Here is a 12,637-nt window from a genome sequence, read left to right as displayed (position 1 = left end):
TCAACATGTTTTGTTCTGACATTTACCAATAGCAATTTTTCAGCATTTCTGTTGTGTGAAAAGGTTCAAAATGTAAACTTTTCACCCCAATTTGGGACAAAAACAAATGTTGACATTTTGGAATTCCCAGCACGACAGAAATTCCGAATTTCACTCATTTGTAGTGGTAGGTATATTCTGTATTACCTGGATCCACAATCAGGGTTACAGGAGGGTCCCAGTTATTGCAGACTGCCCCTCGCCAGGCCACTGATTTGTATAGAAATATTATTTTACCCTTAACCTTATTTAAACCCTTCACATAAAGTGCCTTTACTGTCCACAAAAGTATCAGAATATGCTCCTAAAAAAGGAATTAACTACCTCAAGTTAATCTCAATGGTTTTTTAATTCTGATGCATAATAATTGTTCTGTAAATAATCATTTCATTACTGATCGTAATAGTAAAAACATCAAATGGGATAGTGGATAGATCTTGAGTAGAGTTACCACCACTTTGCCTCAATCTGATCCCTGAGCATCTTTCATGTCAGAGGATTGTATATTCAAAAAACAACCAAACAAAAACCTAACCACTACATTAAAGGAATGTTAAAATTGCAATGTTGAGGACTCAATAATTTGGAAATGCCTTGTTAAAGTTGTTAGTGCAAACTTAATTCAGCCCCCTTATGATATATTCTTTCATTTCAGAATCACATACTGTTTTTTTCAACACGACTGATGCCTCATTCACTGGATGAGGGGCTGGATGATTCTCTCAGAATTAATCAATGTTGTGCAGTGAATAAGGCCTATAGGACCCCTTCCTCATTTGTTGCAAAAGTTGCAAGTTACATGAGAACGGAATTACAGGAAGACAAAGTGTCTGAGAGTGAAGACGGTTGAATGCTGCTCTGGAGAATTGGATTCTATACCTGTTACCAGATGTGCCCATTACTTTGGGGTACGCTCATTTATTTGGGTTACTCTTTTTTGGGGGGGGGTTCTGTAATTATTTTAATGTACTGCTTATGTCACTTGTGGGTTCATATGGAGCTCTATTCCTTCCTTCTGCAAGTTCCCTCCCAATGGAGCTATCCTGAAGAACCTAGGTTTCGCAGGTCTGGGTTCCTCCAGCCCTATGACTAGATGAACACACACACACACACACACTCTAAGAGAGCAAGTTTGAGCGGACTGGGTCAATCAACACTCTCAAGCTGTCACCCTTATGCGCCCCTGGTCTCAATAGGCTGGGCTGAGCAGCACTTTCAGCTGCACCCTCCCCTTATATGCCACAGGTTTAACAAGTCCTTATCCCATTTTCACATCACAACTGTACTGGTAGTAATTTGATGAGCAAACCCCACAGTATTTTGGGTGCTACAGGGATCTTTAACGTAGGTAAAAGAAGCATTGCTGCAGAGTAAATGGGGGAAGCTAAAAACACAAAAGAGTAAAGTTCACAGAGAGAGAGAGAGAGAAGCAACCAGCTTAACCATAAAAGTTATTTATTGAATAATAGTGATAACTACACAAGGAAAGCCTAAACAAACATAACAGTTGTTTTATTAAAGGTTAATACCTGAGGTAGAAAAGAAAAGAGAGAGAGAGATCTTACCCATTCCATGAGGCTTGAACTGGTTGGGGTTCCCAGGTGATGATGATAATTCAGGGTCCTGAGTGCAGGAGACAGGCAGAGCCCCCAGCACGATCAGTTAGGAGATGGAGTCCCAGTGAAACTGATGCAGAGTTTGGATCCATGCATCAGAACACTGACTGGAGGGTGAAGTAGGGATTTTTGTAGAGAAAATACAATGGTTCAAAGGAGAACACTAGATTTGTTTATAGGTAAACCGATGACTTAAGGGTTTTCTTTAGGCTAGACAATAGGACTTGATCATGCTTGGCTATGGGTGGCGTTTTCTTCCAGGGAGCTCACAATGCAACTAGACTGCTTCAGTATTTTGGATATCAATCAAAGATTTATTACTCGAATTGATCTGATAATTGTTGAGCTGGGTGTGTGCAGGTGTAGGTTCATTAACATCTGGAGCAGAGATTTCCATGATGCAGTGCTTCCCTGTTTTTCTGGTCTCAGAGTTCAGTGCGGTTCTCTGTTCTTCATTCTTTATGCTAATCCCTGTCCTATCTTTCATGCAGATGACGCTAGGGGAGTTGTCTCTGTTCTTCATTCTGTATGCTAATGGGGATGTCTTAATCTTGTCACCCTGGTCAGGAGGGTCTAGGTGTGTCTCCCAACGTCCTTCACTGCTCTCTGCAAGCCTTTTCTCTGATCGGCTTTGGTTCAAACAGAGACTGGTGATGGTGGTGGGTGGGTGTTTTTCATTAGTCAGACAGGCTAGATACTGCACCCTGGTTCCCCAAAAACACAGACCTGACTGGTATCAAGCCCCCTCTTTGATGGGGTGCTTGTGCTGAGCAAGTATGCCCATCACATCCTTACTCTGTGGTACCAGGTCTGATCTTCCATCCATTGCAGCCGCCGCATCAGTCATTGTATCCAATAAACCAGCAGAACCAGACCAATTGCTAGTATAATTTGGAAACCAATGATCACCACAATGGGGTGAAGCATGATATTCAAAAGACCTGTTGCACTGGGGCTCCACCCAAGCAAAGTCTCCCACCAGGAGGCCTGAGATCATACACTGAATGTGGGGGATAAAAAGTAATACTGAAACAATCATCTATGGAATAAATCATGGATCCTATGGAAAAGATAGAATATCATAATGTAATAAAGACTGTATCATAATGCAGATGCACAAAGGGAACCTTTATACGGGTACTTCCTAACCTTAACATAGTGTGTGTGTGTGTATACATATACACATATATATTATATAAATATATGGACCTTTAAAAATAAATAAGTATAATAAACTGACACCAACTGCTCTTCAACATTGTCATTCTCAGTTGGCTGATTTCTTGCAGGCATCATAGAGGAAGTGGATTTTGTGGAGGGCTTTTAAGCAGGAGAGGGGCAGTTGCCTCACAGAATGTTTCAGCTTGCATAAGGACTGCATGGAAGAAAGTTAAACAGAAATCTACAGAACCATCTGTGCTGCATGATTTGTCTCTCACCCCATAAGGAACCATGGAACCTGGGGTTTTCAGAAAAACATCATATACTCTGGTATAAAGGCAAACTTCTTAGAGTACTTATATGAACATGTTCATTGTGACCAGCCCCAGTATGGATAAACATACATTAAACACACACTGTAGATCAGAGATGGGCAAACTATGGCCCACAGAACCATCCTGTCCAGCCCCTGAGCTTCTGGCCCAGGAGGCTTGCCTCCAGCCTCACCCCTGCTGTTCCCCCTCCCCTGCAACCTCAGTTCATTGCATCACCAGTGCAATGCTCTGGGAGGTGGGGCTGTAAGCTCTTGCCGGGCAGTGCAGCTGCAGAGCCTGGCCTGACCCGGTGCAGCCGCACTGCTAGCCACTGGTGCTCCAGGCAGCACGGTAAGGGGGCAGGGAATGGGTGGGGTTGGATAGAGGGCAGGGGAGTTTGGGTGTGGTCAGGGGGCAGAATGGTCAGAGGGTGGGAATGGGGGGGTTGAATGGGAGCAAGGGTCCTGGGGGGCAGTCAGGAAGGAGAGGAGGGATTGGATGGGGTGGCGGGGGGCAGTTAGGGGCAGGGTGTCCAGGAGCAGTCAGGGGACAGAAAGTGGGGGTGTGTGGATGGGGCAGGGGTCATCGGGGGGCCAGGCCTTGCCTGGCTGTTTGGGGAGGCACAGCCTCACCTAACCTGCCCTCGATACAATTTCAGAAATCCAATGTCCACCCCTGCAATAGCTAGTACAATATACTCCATGCAACCTCTGCTTGAAATCAGTGTTTCTGCTGATTTTATCCAGGTGCCAGTGTCAATATCCCAAAAAGAAAATGCCCATAGGAAACTTGTACCACATCCCATTTTTACCGTGAGACATCTCACCATGTGTCAAGGTTCTTTCCCCACTCTGAACTCTAGGGTACAGATGTGGGGACCTGTATGAAAGACCCCCTAAGCTTATTCTTACCAGCTTAGGTTAAAACTTCCCCAAGGTACAAACTTTGCCTTGTCCTTGAATAGTATGCTGCCATCACCAAGCATTTTAAACAAAGAACAGGGAAAGAGACCACTTGGAAACGTCTTCCCCTAAAATATCCCCCCAAGCCCTACACCCCCTTTCCTGGGGAAGGCTTGATAATAATCCTCGCCAACTGGTACTAGTGAACACAGATCCAAACCCTTGGATCTTAAGAACAATGAAAAATTAATCAGGTTCTTAAAAGAAGAATTTTATTTAAAGAAAAGTTAAAAGAATCACCTCTGTAAAATCAGGATGGTAACTACCTTACAGGGTAATCAGATTCAAAATATAGAGAATCCCTCTAGGCAAAACCTTAAGTTACAAAAAGACACAAAAACAGCAATACACATTCCCTCCAGCACAGTTTATTTTACAAGCCATTTAACAAAAAAAAAAAAATCTAACGCATTTTCTGGCTAGATTACTTACTAACTTTACAGGAGCTGTAAGGCTTGCATTCCTGATCTGTTCCTGGCAAAAACATCACACAGACAGACCAAACCCTTTGTTCCCCCCTCTCCAGATCTGAAATAATCTTGTCCCCTCATTGGCCAGTTTGGGTCAGGTGCCAGAGGGGTTACCTTAGCTTCTTAACCCTTTACAGGTGAAAGGATTTTGCCTCTGTCCAGGAGGGATTTTATAGCACCGTATGCAGAAAGGTGGTTAACCTTCTGTGGAGGAAAAAATCTAGCAGGCCTAAACTTATAGGCCTAAAACTTTGGTCAAGCTAACTGTGTATACAGAGCATAAGAACAGGGTGGGGGAAGTTCCATTGTAGGGCAGTTACAACAGCACAGCTTAAGAAATGTAACCAAAGCAGCTAGAAATTAGGAAAGACCATTAACCGGAAAAGAACAGACCTGTCAATAACAGGAAAAGCTTGTTTTGCTGTATTCCCAATAAGGCAGAGCAACTGTTAAAAGCTTACATTATATGCCAAATAAGGGCAAACACAGTTGGTGCAAGTGTGCTTGACCAATTGTGGTTTGGGGACAGAACAAATTTGGAATAGTCAAGCTTATGAAATATATAGCCACAACAGTTGTGTTAGAAAGGTCGCTGACTGCAAAAGAACAGACAGTGAATAACAAGAGCGGCCTAGCGGGAGAGATGCTTGCTTTTGCTTTTGACCAGTGTTAATTTTGCAATGTATTCCAAATAAGGTAATTAATACGGAGGTATGTGTAATTTGTCTGTGGTTTTAAGCTTTAAAAAGCTGTGTGTGCTTTGCATCGGGGGGCAGCTACTTTGAGCTGTTACCCCCCTGCACTTGTAATCAATAAAGGGGCCTCAGGCCTGTTCTGATCCAAACACAACGCGCGGTTAATTTTCCACCACGCTTCCCTTTATATTTATGACACCATGTGAGTCTCAAATCTGTTTCAGAAATGTTATTTTGATAATACATTTTTCTGTCATGAGATTTACTTTTCAAAAAGGCTCACACAGATTCATATTCAGCTATACGTTTGACAGCCTCAACACCTGGACTATTTTATGAGATTTATAGGTATACTATAATGATGAAATTACATAAATACGCACACACACAATGTATTTTTCTTTATTAGAAGTGACAGAGAAGAATAAATGATTTCACAAGTGATTTTTTAAAATTATACCTAAGTAGATAATTGGGAGAAGATGTTAATTGCTACTTGAAATGTAAGGATTTAATAATTATGAGAAGTTATTTTTGAAGACATAAATACACCTTAGCAAGTACCGACGAGGGGCCAAAAAGCTGCATCTATCACCTCACTGCCTCCTAAGAATTTGTATATATAATAAGAACTGTAAGTAAAATTTAACAGAACACCCTAGATAGTTCTTTATTATTTAAATTTCAGTATATTTGTTCCACAAGTCCCCAGACATAATTAAGTTCTATATAATTTGCTAGCGGCAACATTTCAGAATATCTATATCAATAGCAACAGATCTCACACACAGTCAATCACACTATTAATTACCCAGTGAAACCACATTTTTCTCCAAGCTAGAACCCAGTGTTGCATTTCATTGGCCTCACTTTGCTCCAGAGTTGAGGTATACCACCACATTCTAAAGAACTGAGACCTTCAGTAGCTAACAAAACCTGACATCTGCATCAACTGTGCAGAACAACAATGCAAAATGTTCTACAAGGCATCCATGGAATTAAAAGCTTCTATAGCAACATCCTGGTATTCAGGATAGCTCAAGAAGCCCTTGACAAATCACTCAGGCAAGAATGCAAGAAGCTTCATGTGGACAAACTTACAGTGAGCTAAATTTCAGTTCCATAAATCCCTAAGCAAGTTTTTCAGCTATGTCTTTTTCCAGATCCTAACAAAATATACACAGAATACCAGCAAAGTTCATAGGTATGCTCAGTTGTTGAGTATGTGTTGTTTCTGATTTTGCAACAATGGTCTAGTTCTAAACTACATGGCTTCAAAGAAACAGATGTCCAACAGATCTATAAAGATAAATACGAAGCCACCCCCATACTACTCTCTGACCATTTGAAAAGTGGCACAACAATATCCTATTCCAACCCAGCCAAAAAGAAGTTATCACTAATATAAATCCTGTGCCTCCTGATGCCATCCTGGCTTAAAGGAATGTAGTGAAAATAAGTTTCACAAAGACATTTTCACCATTTTTTTCAATCTAATCTAGAGCTAATATTTATAATTAATCCCCATCACCCACGTATCAGGAATATTCATGTATAGAAAAAAGAAGGTCTTGTCAACACACAGGATTCCATCAGAGATCTAACTGGAGAAAGTAATTAGTGATACTCTCCAAGGTATGCTTTCTTCAGATCTCAAAAGAAGATGCTATTCACTATTTCCTCTGCAGATTTTCAAAATTTTGGGAAAATCTCCTTTCTACCTACTCTGATCAGCAGTGTAATTGATGACAATGTTGACATTTAAATTTGTTCTTAGGTTTCAGAGTAAACAATCTATTCTATATGATAAGGTATATAACAACTCTTTCAGAGCTATTGTTTCAGGCTTTCTGCAGACCCAGGGAGAAATTACTACCTCAGTTTACATCTGTTTCACATTAAATTCACAACTGTAAAGGATGTAGGGCTTTTAATTTCTTTTAAATTTAAGTTAAATTCTTAAGTATAAGATAGCTGCCTCCAGAAAATGGTACTGGCTCATCAAAATGCAACAAACTGGCTCAATCAACACAGATGGCAAAATCTCATTAACAACCTGAAATCTGAGCTGGCTGTGCAGTGGGGGAAAGGGAAGTGTATAAGGAACCTTTTCTCCCCTCTCCTACCACCTTGTGCAGTCCACCCAAAGACCAGGGAGAACTGCAGCCCTACTCTCTGCAGAACTCAATGACTGTTCTCTTCCCACATCTCTGGAAGTGAAGTGTGCGCAAAAGGGGGTTGGGAGGCATGGCCGAAGGCAGGAGGACCACACCTCTGTCCTATCCATGAGCCAGAGAAGATGACTGGCCATCCAGCTGAGTGTAAACTGCATCCCACAAAAAAAGTGTAGTATAGCAGGAGTGCTGCCTGTCCCTGCATTCCGAGAGCTCTGAACAGCATTCTTCCTCTGGTGTCTCTACACGGGACCCAGAGCCAGACTGAATCTTCATGACATAATCTTGCCTTCAATAGTATCTTTTTGGAGCTTTTTGACTTAGATGTAAATTTTCAACCACATCTCAATGTAAGAAAATTCTGACTGCGGCAGATAAGGCCCATCAACTCTGAGAATCTCCCCTCCCGCAATTCCTAAAACCAGAGTTTAATAAATATCACAACAATTGAAAACTGTCCCAGTTATCCATCCCTACTACATATGCAAATACATAAACTGGGGATTTTTTCTTGTTGTTGCAGTAGGTCTAGTTGAAAATGGAGATGAAGCAGGAAGTTACAGATGAAATTAGACTATTGGGTTTTTATCCTTATAATATATTCTGTGTAGTGAGAGTTTCTTCTAGGTTGATTGAATGCCCTATTACCAATTCACCCCACAGATCTATTTTGCAACCAAGACTCCAAAATGTTGCATGCTGTTGAATGTAAAGAGGTCAGATAGGATTTAAGGGATTTAAATGAGAACATAATAGCAGAGATGTATGAAAATAGTTAATTATGGATTTAAGAAATACATTTCTTTTTATTTTAAGTTAATATCTCAGACCAAGAATACAACTGAAAATAAAATTTAGGGTCTGGATCATCTTCTCCTAAGGAAAAAAAATTTCTATGTGAGGATGCTTTGGAGAACAAAACATTCTCCTCAATTTCACCCCTATTCTTCTGTCTTGGGGTACAGGTGGAATTCTCTCTCTCTAGCCATTCTCTCTTACAGTATGCCACAAGGTTTGCCCCAAAAGCTTGGTGATTCTCAGGGATACCACCATAGGAAGTCAGGTCCACTTGAGTGGAAGCCGTATGTCTCTGCACTGATTTTGATCCCAGACACACTATCAGGGTCTTCCACTGACTGTTTCCACCTCCAGGATGCCTGAGGAAGGCTTGTGGAAAAGATAATAGTTCCAAGTGCTGGGGAATTGCTACTAAACAAAATGTATACATTACTAACCCTGACTTCTCTCTCATCTAATTTTCGCCCATACTCCCAGCAGAAGAAGGACCCACGGAAAACTCCCAACTGGGTTTGCAATGACAGGGGAAGGAATCATGAAGACAATTTCTCCCCTTCTTCCCAATCCTGGGAGGGTGGAATTCCATGAGGGAGGGTCCAATCCACACTTGGGTTGGGATTAAGAGAAGGGAGAGCAATCTCACTCAAAATTATAGCATTTAGATATATGTTTGCTAAATGCCAACCAATCTGCTCCATGATACAATACATGCATGATACAGGATAACTCTTTTCAATCCAGTTTCCTCTGCCAGAGCCTCTGTGCAAGATTTAGAAGAGTTTCCTTTTAACCTAAATTGGGGGACACTGGACCCAAATGTAATGTCCAGTGAAGTCAGTGAGAACTCCAAATGTCCAGCACCTCTGAAATTCAGACATTTTTAAGTGCCTACCTTTAGATATACACCTGTGCAAATTTTGGTCTAAGCGAACTGCCTTAGGTCATACAGCACATCAGTGTGAGAGATAAGAATGTATAGTCCTGTGCTGAGTGCACTACATCACAGTGCCTCTCATGAAGGAGCAAAACCAACTTCAATACACTCCCTGAAGAGGACAGAACTAATTTAAAACTAGCCATAGAAAGCTCTTCCACAGTCCCAAAGCTTCACAGAGTGTACACTTCATGTGTACACTACAATTAGACACCTGTGGCTGGCCCATGCCTGCTGACTTGGCCTTGCAGGGCTCAGAATAACGTGCCAATTTAACTGTGGTGTAGAAATTTGTGCTTGTGCTGCAGCCTGAGCTCTAGGACTTTGCGAGGGTGCCAGACCCCAGACTGCAGCCCAAGCCCAGATGTCTACACTGGAATTAAACAGCCCCACAAGCTCAAGTCAGCAGGCATGGACCAGCTGCAGGTGTCTAACTGCAGTGTACGCATACCTTTAGAGGCCAAAAGAATCCCTCATTCACATCTGAGTCCTACAACAGGAAAAACAAGACATGACATTACCAATAATTGTAAGACCAAAAAAAGAAGGGAAAAAGCATTTTAATTAAACATTTTCATGTGCCTCTTCAGGCCACCTTTAATATTACCAAACACAGATCCCCCATGAAAAATTTCCATTAAACACAAAGAGAGAAAGTCAGGCCTATTCATGACTCCAAGATACTAAGAGCTATACATCTGAGCAATACAAGATATTTCCCACGGTCACTAAATTTGACTCAAGATAGCCTTGATTCATACATCCTACAAGGAGTGATTCTAACATGCTGGAAAAATGACACATAGCCGTCCTGGCCACTATGGGTGTAGAAGCCCTCTACACCAACATTCCACACAAAGATGGACTACAACAACAAAACTGTCGTGAACAGTATCCCAATAATGTCACGGCAAACCGGGTGGCTGAACTTTGTGACTTTGTCCTCACCCACAACTATTTCACATTTGGGGACAATGTATACCTTCAAGTCAGCGGCACTGCTATGGGTACCTGCATGGCCCCACAATATGCCAACATTTTTATGGCTGACTTAGAACAACGCTTCCTCGGCTCTCGTCCCCCAACGTCCCTGCTCTACTTGCGCTACATTGATGACATCTTCATCATCTAGACCCATGGAAAAGAAGCCCTTGAGGAATTCCACCAACAATTTCCATCCCACCATCAACCTCAGCCTGGACCAGTCCCCACAAGAGATCCACTTCCTGGACACTACATTGCTAATAAGCGATGGTCACATAAACACCACCGTATCCTGGAAACCTACTGACCGTATCATAAACATACAGCTAAGGGTAGCATAAAATCCCTCCTTTACCTGTAGAGGGTTAAGAAACTCAGTTGGCATGTGACCAAAGGGACCAATGAGAGGAGACGATACTTTCAAAATCTGTGAGGGCAGGGGTTTTGCTTTTGTTCTCTTTGTTGTTCAGTCCAGGGTCAGCAAGGAACCAGGACAGGGAAAATACATATCCCTAAACCATATCTGAATGAAGCATCTAATGTTACAGAAATAGTAAGTAATAGCAAGGAAATGCGTTAGATTATCTTTTGTTTCAGCTTGTGAATTTTACCTGTGCTAAGAGGGAGGTTTATCCCTGTTTTTGTAACCTTAAAGTTTTGCCTAGAGGAGAAACCCTCTGTGTTTTGAATCTGATTGCCCTGTGAGATTATTTTCCATCCTAGTTTTACAGAGGTGTTTCTTTTACTTTTCTTTTTAATAACGTTCTGTTTTCTTTAAGAATCTGATTTAGTGTCCCTAAAAAACCAAGGTTGGTCTGTGCTCATTTTGTTTATTCTCAAGTCTCCCCAGGAAAGAGGGTGTAGGGCTTGGGGGGGGGGGTAAGGTTCCAAGTGGCCCTCCCTAAATATTTGTTTGAATTTGGTGGTGGCAGCGTTTTCCTAATCCAAAATACAAGGGATAATTTGTGCCTTGGGAAGTTTTTACCCTAAGCTGGTAAAAATAAGCTTTAGGGGGTCTCTCATGCTGGTCCCCACATCTGTATCCTAAAGTTCAGAGTGGGGAGAGAACCCTGACACCGCTAAAATTACCTACATGCCTCCAGCTTTCATCCAGACCACACCACATGATCCATTGTCTACAGCAAGCTCTAAGATACAACCACATTTGCTCCAACCCCTCAGACAGAGACAAACACCTACCAGATCTCTATCAAGCATTCTTACAACTATAATAACAACTTGCTGAAGTGAAGAAACAGATTGACAGAGCCAGAAGAGTACCCAGAAGTCACCTACTACAGGACAGGCCCAACAAAGAAAGTAACAGAACCCCACTAGCCGTCACCTTCAGCCCCCAACTAAAACCTCTCCAGCGTGTCATCAAGGATCTACAACCTATCCTGAAGGACGATCCCTTACTCTCACATATCTTGGGAGACAGGCCAGTCCTCGCTTACAGACAGCCCCCCAACCTGAACCAAATATTCACCAGCAACCACACACCACACAAAAAAACCCACTAATCCAGGAACCTATCCTTGCAACAAAGCCTGTTGCCAACTGTGTCCACATATCTATTCAAGGGACACCATCATAGGTCCTAATCACATCAGCCACACTATCAGAGGCATATATCACACCTCCAAATCTACCAATGTGATATATGCCATCATGTGCCAGCAATGCCCCTTTGCCATCTACATTGGCCAAACCGGACAGTCTCTATGCAAAAGAATAAAGGGACACAAATCAGAAGTCAAGAATTATAACATTCACAAACCAGTCGGAGAACACTTCAACCTCCCTGGACACTCAATTACAGACCTAAAAGTCACAATTATTCAACAAAAAAAACTTCTAAAACAGACTCCAATGAGAAACTGCAGAACTGGAATTTGAAAAATGGACACCATTAAATTAGGCTTGAATAAAGACTGGGAGTGGATGAGTCATTACACAAACTAAAAACTATTTCCCCATGTAATTTCCCCCTTTCTGTTACTCACACCTTCTTGTCAACTGTTTGAAATGGGCCATCCTGATTATCACTACAAACGTTTTTTTTTTTCTCCTGCTGATAATAGCCCACCTTAATTGATTAGTCTTGTTAGAGTTGGCATGACAATCTCCATTTTTTCATGTTCTCTGTATCTAGCTGTCTATCTTCCTACTCTATTTTCCACTGCATGCATCGATGAAGTGGGCTTTAGCCCACCAAAGCTTATGCTAAAATAAATTTGTTAGTCTCTAAGGTGCCTCATCATTCTTATAGCCATCAATGTCATCTTCTTAGGAAAGTGAAATATATACAATTCAAGATAAGCAGATGCTTCAGCTTCTGCACATCATTCAGTATAAAAATAGAAGTCAACGGGAGTATAACTATGCAAATAAAGAAAGTTCTCTTTTTTGTTTTGGGTTATTTTTTCCCCCACTTTCTCCTGTGTGGAATAGGTGTTTGCACATATTACATATAGTTAGAATAATTAA

Source organism: Eretmochelys imbricata, chromosome 2 (assembly GCF_965152235.1).
Source record: "Eretmochelys imbricata isolate rEreImb1 chromosome 2, rEreImb1.hap1, whole genome shotgun sequence".
Taxonomy (NCBI): Eukaryota; Metazoa; Chordata; order Testudines; family Cheloniidae; genus Eretmochelys; species Eretmochelys imbricata.
Note: the sequence above shows the minus strand (reverse complement) of the source record.